This window comes from Balearica regulorum, chromosome 25, assembly GCF_011004875.1.
Source record: "Balearica regulorum gibbericeps isolate bBalReg1 chromosome 25, bBalReg1.pri, whole genome shotgun sequence".
Lineage (NCBI taxonomy): Eukaryota > Metazoa > Chordata > Aves > Gruiformes > Gruidae > Balearica > Balearica regulorum.
Genome location: NC_046208.1, coordinates 4,784,431 through 4,796,348, shown reverse-complemented (window position 1 = coordinate 4,796,348; position 11,918 = coordinate 4,784,431). Strand labels below are relative to the sequence as shown.

Sequence of the window (11,918 nt, the reverse complement as noted above, 5' to 3'; positions counted from 1 at the left end):
AAAAGAAAAAAGGAACCATAGAGGTATTTTATTTGCAGGACTGGAGCTGGCTTTAAAAATTATAGGTAACATTATATTGCATTTTATATACCACCAACAGACCCAAAAGCTCTTTTATATGCTGCGGCAGACGCAGCTCCTTCCTGCCTCATTCAGAGCAGCAGCTGGGCCACAATTTCTGAAGGCATCAGCATCTCGGCTGGGCTGTGGGAAGGCAGCTGTAACTGGGCAGCCGGGGTTGAAAACCCCTCCGGGCTGTCCCAGGAGCAATGCTGGTTCAGTGCAGCTGATGCACAGCCCGCGCAGAGGCAGGGTGCAATTGCCTCGTTGGACTTTTACACCGGGACACAAAGCATGTTCGTGCTGGTAAAGCGGAGTTTTCTTTATCATGGATGCCAGCTTAACATCTAGCATTTAATTTTAACACCAAAGGCTCGAGTCTCCAATGACTAACGTTTCCTTTGATCAAAATCACGGCTCTGGCGAGCAAAATGCCCCGACGCTGCCGGGAGGGAGGCGTGAGCAGCACGCAGCCGCCTCGCAGCGCCTGGCCCCTGCCCCGTGCAGGACACGCTTGCTGGAAACGCCGAGTTGGATTTCTCCCGTGAGGTCGGGCCATCGGCTGGAGCGAGCGGCCTCATCCCGGCCAGGAGCATCTCTGGGGCTCTGCCGGCAGCGTGCCGGGGTTTCCCCGGGTCTCCGCTGCTTCGCCCCATTGCACGAGCCCGAGGCATCCCTCTGGGCGGGCCGTGGATGGGTGCAAACAGAAAATAGGTGTATCTGCAGCCTCCATCCACAAAGGGATTCAGATCATTCCCAAAAGTAAAGCAGGAATTACGTCTGCTTGTATAAGTAGCCCTCGCTCCCGTTGTGGCCGGGGCAGGAGAATCGCTCAGCCCATGACACGAGAATTTCCTGCCCACGGCTGTCTCGGCCGCTTGCCTCCAAGGCTTGAATCATTTCTCTCGTTCGATGCAGAAGTTGGAGATTTCCCTGAAAACAGAGTCTTTGTTTGGCAAATATTTCTCCTGTCTGGTGTGGGGCTGTAAGTGCTCTTTGTTGATTAAACGACAATCTCTTCCTCAGCCAGCGCGATACCATCGGCAGAGGGAAAGGACTTTTACCTTTGGGAAAGGACTTTTGAGGCCCGTCTGAATTGCCAGGGAAGGGTCGGTGCCTGCGCAGACACCCTGCGCGGAGGAAGTGCTGTGTGTGTTAGAGAACAGGTTTGTTTTTAAAAAATACCAGGCTACATCCTTAGCGGTTTTGAATTTGGGGCACAGATTGTCGAGATGTTCTGTGATTTTAGAGCACCTGAAATAATGGGATCTTAGGCTGGAGGCGATCTCCTAGAACCTCCCAGCCACCATCATAATACAAATGGGTCGTAATAAAAAATAAATTAGTGTGAGTCCACAGAAGCCAGCAGAGCTCTATCCCCTTCACAGGCTGAGGATCCAGATGAATATTTCATTTAAAATATTCTATTATGTTGGCTCATATCATTGTAATATCTGAGTGTCTCACATCTGTAATGCAACTTTACATCAGCTTTGTGAGACTTGGAAATCTCAGATTGGAAATTATTTCAGGCTCCGGCCATCTATTTTACTCCGTGTTGGCGCAGCATCTTCACGAAGGAGTCCACGCCTGGGGCTTCGTGGTGCTATTGAAGATGCAGAACAAGCAAAGCAAGACCGTGCAGCTCTGGACAAGGTTGCACTGAAGCACAGGACGATGCAGGAAATCGGATTGAGCCTCCCAGTGCCAGTGCAGTCCCACCGGCCCATCCATCCCCGCAGCAGTCACGGCACTCCAGCACTTGATCATCTTCTACCAGCACATGGGAAGAGAAGGAGGTTTGCAGAGGTTTTTCTATCTCACAGGGTTTGTGAGCAGCCTCGCTTGCTCTAGCACCACATCAGTGTTTGTAAACAACGCTCTTAAAATACATCGAGCAGGATGTGGGAGCATCACGTGAACGTGCAGCTTCTTGTCAAGGCAACGGGCCCGACTCTGCCCTCGAAGGGTAGAGCAGAATAACTCACCGAGCTCATTTCCACCAGCCTTCCCCGAACACCGCCAAGGCCAGCTCCGCGTAGGCGTCTCTACTTCCCACCGACGCAGTGGGAACAGCACAGGGACAAGGACTGCGCTGACCAGGGATGCTCGGATGCTGTGGAAATGACTTGCTGTCTCTGCCAGACCTAATTTAGCAGACGACACCAGCTGCTTCCCAAAGAGGTGCACACAACCCTGAAACGAGCTGCTATGAAATGACTCAGCCAAAGCAAACCCTTCCTCCTAACACCTCTAGCCGTGTGCTGGTGTTTGACATATGACCTGGCAGAGGGCGATTGCTAATAATACCTACATTTTATATAGCACTTTTCTTCGGGAAATCTCAGATGGTTTTACACAGAAGTCAAGTCTATTTGGAGCTCAAGGCTTCTAAGGATGTGTCAAGGACAGAGAGCTTTGGTACCCAGGAAGGCAACATGGGAAGGGTCTATTGCCAGGACAGATCTGCTAAACCGATCTAGCAAGAAAGTGATGATGGCTGTGGTTAATTTGCCATTGATAGGGTCCAGAGTAAACACCCCAGAGACGATCAGGGAAGGGGTTCTCTCTTTCACAGCCGTGGTTTCAGGTTAGCCAGCAGAGTTTAGATGCTACAGCCCCATTTTAGGATGTGCCCCAGAGACTGGCGGAGCAGGAGATGGCTGTGAGAGCATCTCACGCCGTGCCAGGCCAGGAGCCCTGTCCCATCGCGGGAGGACCCAGCTCTGGCACTGCAGCCAAAGCAAGGTCCCGACCCCCGGGCAGGTCCAGGGAGGGGACCAGCGAGGCCTCACATGCTGGGGACTGCTCAGAAATAGCCCCGAGCCGCGCAGAGGAACGCCTGGGGAGAGCTGGTGCGTACACTGCAGGCTTTGTCTCGGGCAGGTCGGCTGGGTGTGTGCTTCCTGGCATACAATTCCCAGATTAGCAGGAGCCCGGCTGCCAGCAGCTCCTCCGGCTCAGCCGTGAATGAGCCGCTCGGGGCTGGGAACCGCTGCCGAGGTCACTGGTGCAAGTGCCCGGCGCTGGCGAGCGGCTCGGGGCAGAGGCAGGGGATGGGACGAGGCGAGGATGGGACATCTCCTCCCATGCACCCAAGGGAAAATGAAGGGGCAGGGGGGCACTTCTCCACCCCCTGGAGGTAGGACCCCCCCACCCCTCTCTGATACCTCTCTAGGAGGTTGGGTTTGCCTTTTAGTTCCAGGGGATGAAGACCACCACTGGGCAAGGCGCCCTCACCGCTCCTTTTGCAGTGGGTGGGAAGAGAGGCAGAGACCCGTCTCTTCTTACTCCAAAATTAATAAATCAAAACCTTAAAAGCCACAGAGAAAAACTAATGTGGAGAACATGAGAAAACTGGAGGGTGGAAGGGATGGGAAAGGAGAAAAAGTAATTCAACCGGAACTGTTTAATAAAGGAAAGTGAATAATCAGAGGGAGAAGTGAGAACAATTTATTCACACTAAATGCTTCATCTAATAAAACCCCAAAATTCCAACCAAAGCCAGGCCAGGCCAGCCAAGGGGGGTGGGGGGGGGGGGTGTGAGGCTCACTGGTCCTTCCCAAGGAACAGGAAAGGAGAAAGCAAAAAGGGAAACGTGGTACGTTCATTGAAGAGAAGCATCGGGGAAAGAAGAGGAAAAAGCTGGAGCTGAGGAGCTCTTTGGGACAAGCCTAAGCCTGGCTGATACCGGCACGGGGAGCAAAGCGGAAGCGTCGGTCTCTCCTTCGGGAGCGCTGCCGATGCGGGGTGGTCTGTCAGGGGCTGCTCCCCACCTCTCCCAGGACCTGGATCTAGGGGGGGAAAGGATACACCTCAGGGACTGAAGTGGGCAACCGCAGAGCGGCTCTGCCTCCCACCAGTCCTCCTGCCTGCTCCCACCCCTGACGGGACAGGGCTCCCGGTGCTGCCCTGTGCCCCAAAACGGGCTCTTCCCTTCTGCTACCTGCAGCCGCTGGGCAGCACGGGGCCCTCGGCACCTCCAGCATCTCTCGCTACGAGAGCTGGACCCATGCCGGCACGTTGCAACCATTAGCATGAATCAAAGGCTGCTCCAACACCCCTCCGGTGCCCGGCTGCTTGCACCCCTCCAGCCTCCAGCCCCATTTCCTGCCTCAGAGAAGCTGCACACAGCGAGTCCCCTCCGACTGCAGCTCCGGGAGCCGCGCCAGGCATGTCCCTGCCTTTATTTGCCTGCAAAGCCCATGCTTATGAATCAGCATCTGTTTGCAGACACCCCCTCAGAGGCTGAAAGGAGGTACTGTGCGGGCTCTCGGGATCAGACCCGCACCCCGGAGCTCATGGCAGACGGGTTCAGACAGAGAAGCATCCCTGTTAAACTCTGCTTTCCTAAACGCTCAAAGTCTGCGCCTGCCCACACACCGCAGAGCAAGGTGGCTGTGGAGAGAGCTGAGCACGAAGGGGAAAAAAAAATAACCAAGCAAACAACGTGCTAAAACTCCTGGCCCACACGGTGTGAGACAAAGAACGTGCCTCCACGCTCCATTCTCCAGCGGTATTTGGGAGTTTCTCACCCCCCTGTTGCAGCTACTCGAGACAAGACAACACATCTGGTCTCTGCACGAGGGAGAAGATGGGATGCTGCACAGTGACCCCCAGCGCACACGTGCCCGATGGGCAGCGAGGGTGGGCAGGCAGCCCCCCAGCACCCTCTTCCCACCTCCCAGACGTGCTTTTCCTGTGCGCGGAGCAGAGGAAGTCGCTTTTTCCTCTCTCCCAGGCTGTCCCTGCCTTCGGGAAGAGCGTGCTGGCGTTCAGCTGCCCTCATCTCACACCAAGGAGGAGCGATAACCAGCGTGCGGATCTGTCTTCGCAGAGCCAGGCTTGGAAACTCCCCACGTTTCCTCTGCGTGGGCACGGAGGGTTTCCGTAGCCAGTTGTCTGGTGCTGCCCGGAGCCCTTGTCAGCCCAGACTTCAGAGTCCTTTAGAAACATGGCATTGATCTATGAGGTGCTCTGGGGGTATGCAAGCCCTTGTATGAAAGGGGAAACTGAGGCAGGGAGTGCAGAGCCAGTCTTCTCAAAGGGGCGACTTAAACCAGGGCTCATTTAATAAATAACCTTACTAAAACATGCCGGGTATTTTTCTGTAGAAGCCACCAGCTTTTCTAAAATGGATTTATGGGCCTGACCCCATGCAATTTTAAGCATATGGGCCCATGGTCCCACAGTGTCTTGGTGGAGGCAGAAATACAGCTGTGGCCACAGAGCACCATGGTGGCACATGGGACCAGGACAGATATCCCGTGTCAGCGCACCGACGGCATTTTTTATCTTCTAGACTAACCTCAGCCTTTTCCAGGGGTTCCTCCTCCACTTGCTCCCAGCTGTACCCAGCTTCTCCCAAAGCAGCCAACAGTTTCTTCTGCTCTGTCTTCAGAAACCCTCGGTTAGAGAAGGAAATGTGTCAGAGAGACAGACACTCCGAGTACTACAGCAAATGGGACTAAGACTCTGAACATGTCCTCGCAGCCAGGAATCGACCCCAGACACTGACTGCTTGGCCACATCGTCACAGACCTGCAGGACCTTATAAGCAGGTTGTCCCCAGCTTCTTGCCCACAGAGAGGTCTGCTGCCACGCCTGAGGACTCTCTGTGCTGACGTGCCAAGGACCTGAGAGTCTTCTCAAGGTGCTGCAGGAGCTCTGTGCTTCAGGACTCACACCGAGGATGTGATGGGTTAAGCCCATACGATGACACTCGGCCCCCTCCCCAGATTTATCAGCTCTCTGATAGATACGCGGAGTCACAGAACCCCCCCTCCCTTCCCGTATTTATACAACAGATTATCAGAAGGTGTATTTATAAATTATTTTGTCCTAAACAGATTGTAGCTTGACAATTCTTCCAATGCCTGAAAAACACAAGCTGGCTTATACTGGCTCCTCTGGACACAGCAAACAGACGGTTTGATTAACGTTCAGCATGCTCCAATAGCTATTATAGGAACAAGGCCTGGATCTGTTGGGGGGTTTTGTAATCAATTTGATAAATCTGGTGCATGTGAGAAGCGCTTTGCCTGAAGCCTCATATTCTCTCTTCATCCAGAGCGCAGAGACAGCACAGCCGTGATAAACCGTGGAGACACCCGTGGTCTCGGCACGGCGGCTGTGCTCTGCGGGGAGCCGGGGCATCGCAGCTCCCACCTCGGTCCCTGGGCGCTTGGCACTGCCACCACCTGCATCCTCCCACCCTGCCCCACGGGGAAGGGCACCGTGCCTCCCCCGCGGCCCCGGAGGGAACTCTCCCGATAAAACCTGATGAACGACAGGGCGTTCGCTGTTCCTTTTCACATTGCAGTTGCTGGCCGTGCCCCTGGAGAGCCGGCACACCCCGCCGAGCTGGGTGCTGCGGGGCCAGGCGAGCAGAGAGCAGCCTTCCCTCCGTCACATCCTCGGGACAGTTCAGCAACGCCATGGTGAGCCGGACCGAGCCGTGGGCGACGTGCACACGCTGCTGGCACCGTGGCCGGGGCTCACGGCCGCACTGCGCAGCCCACGGCCACCCGTGCTCCAGCACCCTCGGGGCAGGGGTCGGAGGTTTTGCCGAGGGTTTGCAGGAGGCGAGCCTGCCCGCTCCCGCGACGCCCACGCCGCGTGGGGGGACCAAACCTGCGTGTCGATGGAAAACCTCCTCGGCCCGTGCAGGGATGGTCCCTCGACATACCCCATCCTCCCGTCCCCACCGTCCCCCGCTCCCAGGCGCGGGGCAGGGAGCCGGGGGGGGGGCCCCGCACGCCCCCACGGGTGTCAGTGTCACCCAGCTGGGTTAGCCCGGCTCGGCTCAGCTCGGTGGGAAGTCGGAGAGTGCCATCTGGTGCTGCGAGGAAATTTCTCTCCCCAGCAGGTTCCCGCAGCTCTGCCGAAGGGCTGGGGGCAGAGCCGGGGGCAGGGGCGTGGGGGGGTTCTGCTCCCACCCGTGGCAGGAGGCAGCGGAGCCGCTCACCTCTCGGCCGGAGCCGCGCCGGGGGGAGCCGCGGGCAGGACGGGCCGGAGCGGGGCGTTCAGAAGCGGCTCCGCTCGGCTCTGCGGCTCCTTCGGGCTTCTCCGGGCAGGAGGCTGCGGCGGGGAGAAGGAAAAGCTGATGTCAGTGTCGACAGAAAGTCTGTGCAACAGCCCGAGTGTGAGGTAACGCTAATTCCAGGAGCTGATCTTGAACAAAACCCTCCACCTCTTCTTCCCCCTCTCCCTACCCCGCCATGCCAATTTATCGTCCAGAGATCTCGGAGAGCTTCATGCGATTGAGTAGATGTGTCTGGGCTCCGATGGGAAACTGAGGCAGGCGGGGGGAAAGGTTGGCCCAGGGTCACCGAGGGAGCGAGCGACAAAACCCAGCAGACATCTGGTCTCCAGGCTCCCACGCCCCGACCGTTACCTTAGCTCTTGCCTCCCGTATTTTGCCAGGCAGAGGCAGGATCTGTAGCATGGTTATGCTGTATAGAAAGGAAATCTATTAAAAAACTCCCAACTTTTTAACAGCTTCAGGCAGCTCCCCCAGACTACTGTTAAAACACTGCCCTGGAGTCCCCCTTCGCTGTCTGGAACAAAATATTGACCGTTTCTCAAAGAGCTGATTTAATGTGCTGCACCATCCAGCAGAGAGGGGGCCTAATTTGTCTTTACATCTACATGCTGCACCATTCACACCCCACCCCCACGCTCCGGCAGAACGGCTTTATTAAACCACCAACCTGTCCGCCACCCCAGCTACTTCCTGCAGCTCTACCAGGTCCTGCATCTTTCTCAGCGCCCGTCAGAGCCCTGAGCGAGCAGCTGGAGTCTCTGCTCTGCTGCAGATTTGTTTCTCTGCTGGAAACCTGCCCTGTTTACGTTGTCTGGATGACAACGCCCATCCTGGTCTATCCGTGGTCTCCTCTGGCTTGCTCACGCTCTCTTGCAGTTACTTGGAGAAATCACCAGCATCCCTGACCTGACCCTCATCTCAGATGAAGACCTAGCCTGCAGGGGCATCGCTTGTTCTACTTTGGATCAATGTGTTAGGGACATCCAGAGCTATTACAATGAGATTGACAAAGACTGCAAGATAATTTTGCACACACAGGTTGTTTCAGGGCTGGGGGGTAACCAGTTACCCCAATTAAACAACCATAGTCACAGCGGGGGTCTGTAAGAAGACCAGGAAGGGAATCCCGAAGGCCTGGCTCTTGCCACCATCCCTATTTCACTCCCATCCATCCCATCTCAGCAAACGTCCCTGTACCATGTGTTGCCCATCACTGACCAGCAGCATCCTGAGACCATTCCCTGCTCTGCTGGAAAGGAGATGCAGAACAACTTCAGACACCCCTGAAAGCCGGTAGTGCCTTGGCAGTGCCAGGGATCAGTTTTAGCATCCCCCATCCTGATCTATCCCTTTGCCTTTTCTAAGGCCTGCGATCTGCCTGCAGGTAGATCCTGCTCAGGAGTGATCACCGCCTTGGCCCCATGCTCCATGTCCTTTCACCAACCTCACGTGAAGACCGTCGATGTCTGTTCACGTTGAAGAGCCTGTTCCACCGGGCCAGCTCTGCTTTCGGGGATCCTGTACCCTCAGCTGCTGTTTAAAAGAAGCCCAAAGAAAACAGTGACTGCCCAGAGCTGTCACCTCCCTTCCTGCACGCGGTCCTTGGCACAGCGATTAAACATGCCCACAGCAGAGCGTCTGAAAGAGGACACTATGCCAGGTCCGGGTCCTCTAGCACAGCAAAGCAAATGGGCTTCTTGCCAGGCTCACGGGGCACTGAATTCAGTGGGCAACTGGCTGAAGAGCCCCAGCCCCTCGCATCCCTGGGGCAATTTTCAGTGCCCTCTCTGGCCCGGGGGTACTCTCCCAAACGATCTGACTCGCGCAGCTTTGATGCCAACGTTTGGCCCGCAGACAGCGTGCAGCACTAGCCCTGAGGCTCCTATACAGAAAGCAGCCTACAGGCTGGGAGAAGGGCTACCAGTCAGTCCTCAGGACCTCTCCCACCAACCAGCTGCCCCAGGCAGCCCTTGAGTCCTGAGGGATGAGGAGGGATCTCCTTTACCTCTGAGCCGTCCTCTCACCTTTCAGGAGCTGCTCTTTCTCCCATTCAGCATCAAAATCCACAGAAAGCGTTGGCTCGGGGCTTGCACTGCAGGTAACATCTTCACCATCAGCACCCAGACCTTGAAGGAGCCCATCCCTGGAGGCAAAGCACAGTTAGGTGTGTTCAAACGAAGGCCGGCAGCACCAGCAGTGCAATTCCTGACCCTCTAGCAGCAACACTAGCACAGCTGGATCTGGCTGCACCCCTTGTCAGCAGCCTAGAGAAGCCAAGGACTGAAAAGGGCTGTGACCCGGGTTTCTGGTGGGTGCCACAGTCCATACAGAGCCGCCGGGGACCTTTGGAGAGGGAGGAGCAGCACAGGCAGCGGTGGGAACGGACCCCGTCTGCTGTGAATGCAGGATGCCCTGAAGCTGTGTGGGTTCTGGAAGCCAACTGCAGCCTTACTGGAAACACTGGGCTCATTTCAATCTTTTAAGGAAATAGGGGAAATCTGGGTTTTATAAAATCCATCTGAGCAGCTGTTTATAAAAGTCCAAACGAGCAGCCTTCTGCAAAACACCGGCTGCTCAGGATCTGACAAGGCTGACGCAGCCAAGCGTCCCTCTAGGGCATCCGTGGCTATGAGGACGTGCTCCCTTGATAAGGACACTGAAGCAAGCCGGGCTTTGAGCCCCACCTCACCCCACACCCCAATGCTTACGTCCCCACAGCTTTGTCACCAAAAGCTTCTGGCACGGCTGTCCCCTCCTCACTGACCACCCCGCTGCCTGCACGCTGCCGGGCCGGGCTGCTGGCAGGACTCTCCACCACCTCGCTGGCCACCGCCAGCTCTGTGTCGCTGGTGCTCGGCGTCAGGCAGCTTCTGCTCGTGCTGCTCCCCAGGGAGCCGGCGAGGCTGAGCTCCTCCAGCTCCCCCAGCAGCGGCTCCGTGCTGTCCCCCTCGGCACCCCCCCAGGGCTCCCAGCTCGGGTGCTGCTGGCCTGCCGGCTCCCCTGGGCCGCTGCGGCCCCCCACGGCGCCCAGCTCCTGCCCCTCCTCTCTGGGCTCCCATGTCCCCCACGTGCTCCGTGGGAGCCCAAAGAAACTCCTGAGGAGCTGGAGCAGGGAGCGGCGGCTGGGAGGCCGGGCGGCCATCGCGGCATCCATCCGTGCCAGTGCTGGTGGCTCAACGGCTCAGAACTGGATTTGAATCTAAACGGCCCCAAACGGCCCAGAGCTCAGAGCTGCGGCACCGAGACAGCGGCAGGGGTCTGAAACAAGGCTGGGGGGGAGGCAAGATGTCACCCAGGGGGGCAAAGGACACACAACCCAGGGCTGGGAGGGGGATTCAGACCGGGTACAGCCCAGAGCTGGGGGAGAAGAGGGGCCCCAAAAAGCGAAGCCTCCCTTCTAGCCACAGCGACTCCTTCTTGCAGCATTCCCACCTCTGCCACAGTTTGGCCTAGCCCTGAAAGTTCACACCAGCAAGGGAGGGTGGGAGGAGGGGGAAAGGCTCACGAAAACCTGCAAGAACCCTCCAGCAGCGCAGTACCATGGCCAAAGAGAGAAAGATTTCAAATTACTCCTGCAGGCAGCAGCAGAGCAAACGGCTCTTAAAAGCAGCGTCTGCATTTGCCCATCGCAATGCGATACATTCCTGCGAGAATGGCAGGAATCGAAACAGCAGCAAACTCAAGGACCCGTTTCTCCCTTGGCCACTCGGGCACGGGGCCACCGCGTGTTTTCCCGGGACCACAGCCTCAGGAAGGGGCATCGTTTCCCCGCAGTGCTCCTGCGCTCGGCGGAGCCGTGCTGTAGCTGCAGTAACACCGCCATAAAGCTGCTCTCGCTGATGTAACGTATCCCTCGCAGAGGCACGCTGGTAGGAGTTCAGCTTTGCTTCTACGCGAGGAGTTTCTTCTGGCTGGCTCTGCCGGTGTCTGCTCATCCTCGGCTCAGCTAGCCCACGAGCTGCTAGCTGCAAGTGGTGGCTTTTTCCTCAAAAAAACTCATCTAAAACTGCCATGTCATCATGACTAGTGGAAACTGAGACCTTCCAGCTGCATCCTCCTGTTCGTTTCCTCTGCCATCGCTGCGCTCGGGTGGCCAGTGCAGGGCACGGTTCCTGCAAAGCACAGACCACAGCCCCCCTCTCGGCAAAAAGTGTGTTTTCATGACAGCTCCGTGCTCTCGCTGGCACAAGAGGGCTGGGGACGCATGGCTGAGCGCAGCCCCCCTTCCAGCAGCAGCACTACATCACTACATCAACCAATTGGCGAAACCACATCCTAAAACACCACGTGAATCCTGAAAGCAGAGGGTCCTTTTCTGCATCTGCCGTGCATCTCTGATTTACAGCAGCAAATGTATCTCTTTATTTACACCAGCAAAAGGGGCTGCTGGTGGAAGCGGGGAACATTTCACAGGAGCATCAGCAATCACAAAGCCAGTATAGCAGAGCCAGCTGGGAATTTCTTCCCTATTGCCTTAACATCTTAAACCCACTGCAATAGCAAGGCGGGCTGTCTCCACAGCAGAGCCACAAGCAGGATTTAGACCACTCATCAAATGACCTCCTAAATCCTTGCTTGCCAGCACCATTTCTTGATGTCCATATTGGCCATTCCCATAACAGAGCCGGTGCTTTCAAACTGGTTTCCCTTTATGCCTGATACCTGCCCCCTCTGACACCCTCCAGCAGCCATTTGCAGGTACGTCATGGTTTGAGTCTCTGCTGCCCACCCACAGCTCAGTCCCCACCAGCTCCTTGCTGTGGACACAGAGGAGTTGTCCGATCCTCCTGCACAGCTTGTTTTGCACAACTTC

General features: G+C 56.5%; 1 long non-coding RNA gene across 1 annotated transcript in view; it reads right to left on the bottom strand.

Annotated features, from left to right (window-relative positions):
- Nucleotides 1–3,407: 3,407 nt before the first annotated feature.
- LOC142605216 (uncharacterized) overlaps nt 3,408–11,918 on the bottom strand; it is a 14,644-nt gene continuing 6,133 nt past the window's right edge. Inside the window, exons 3-7 of the long non-coding RNA XR_012838944.1 lie at nt 9,130–9,248; nt 8,550–8,638; nt 7,028–7,140; nt 5,369–5,455; nt 3,408–3,854 (exon numbers count right to left, since the gene is read on the bottom strand). This is a non-coding gene — a long non-coding RNA (uncharacterized LOC142605216). The remainder of the gene's footprint in view (nt 3,855–5,368; nt 5,456–7,027; nt 7,141–8,549; nt 8,639–9,129; nt 9,249–11,918) is intronic.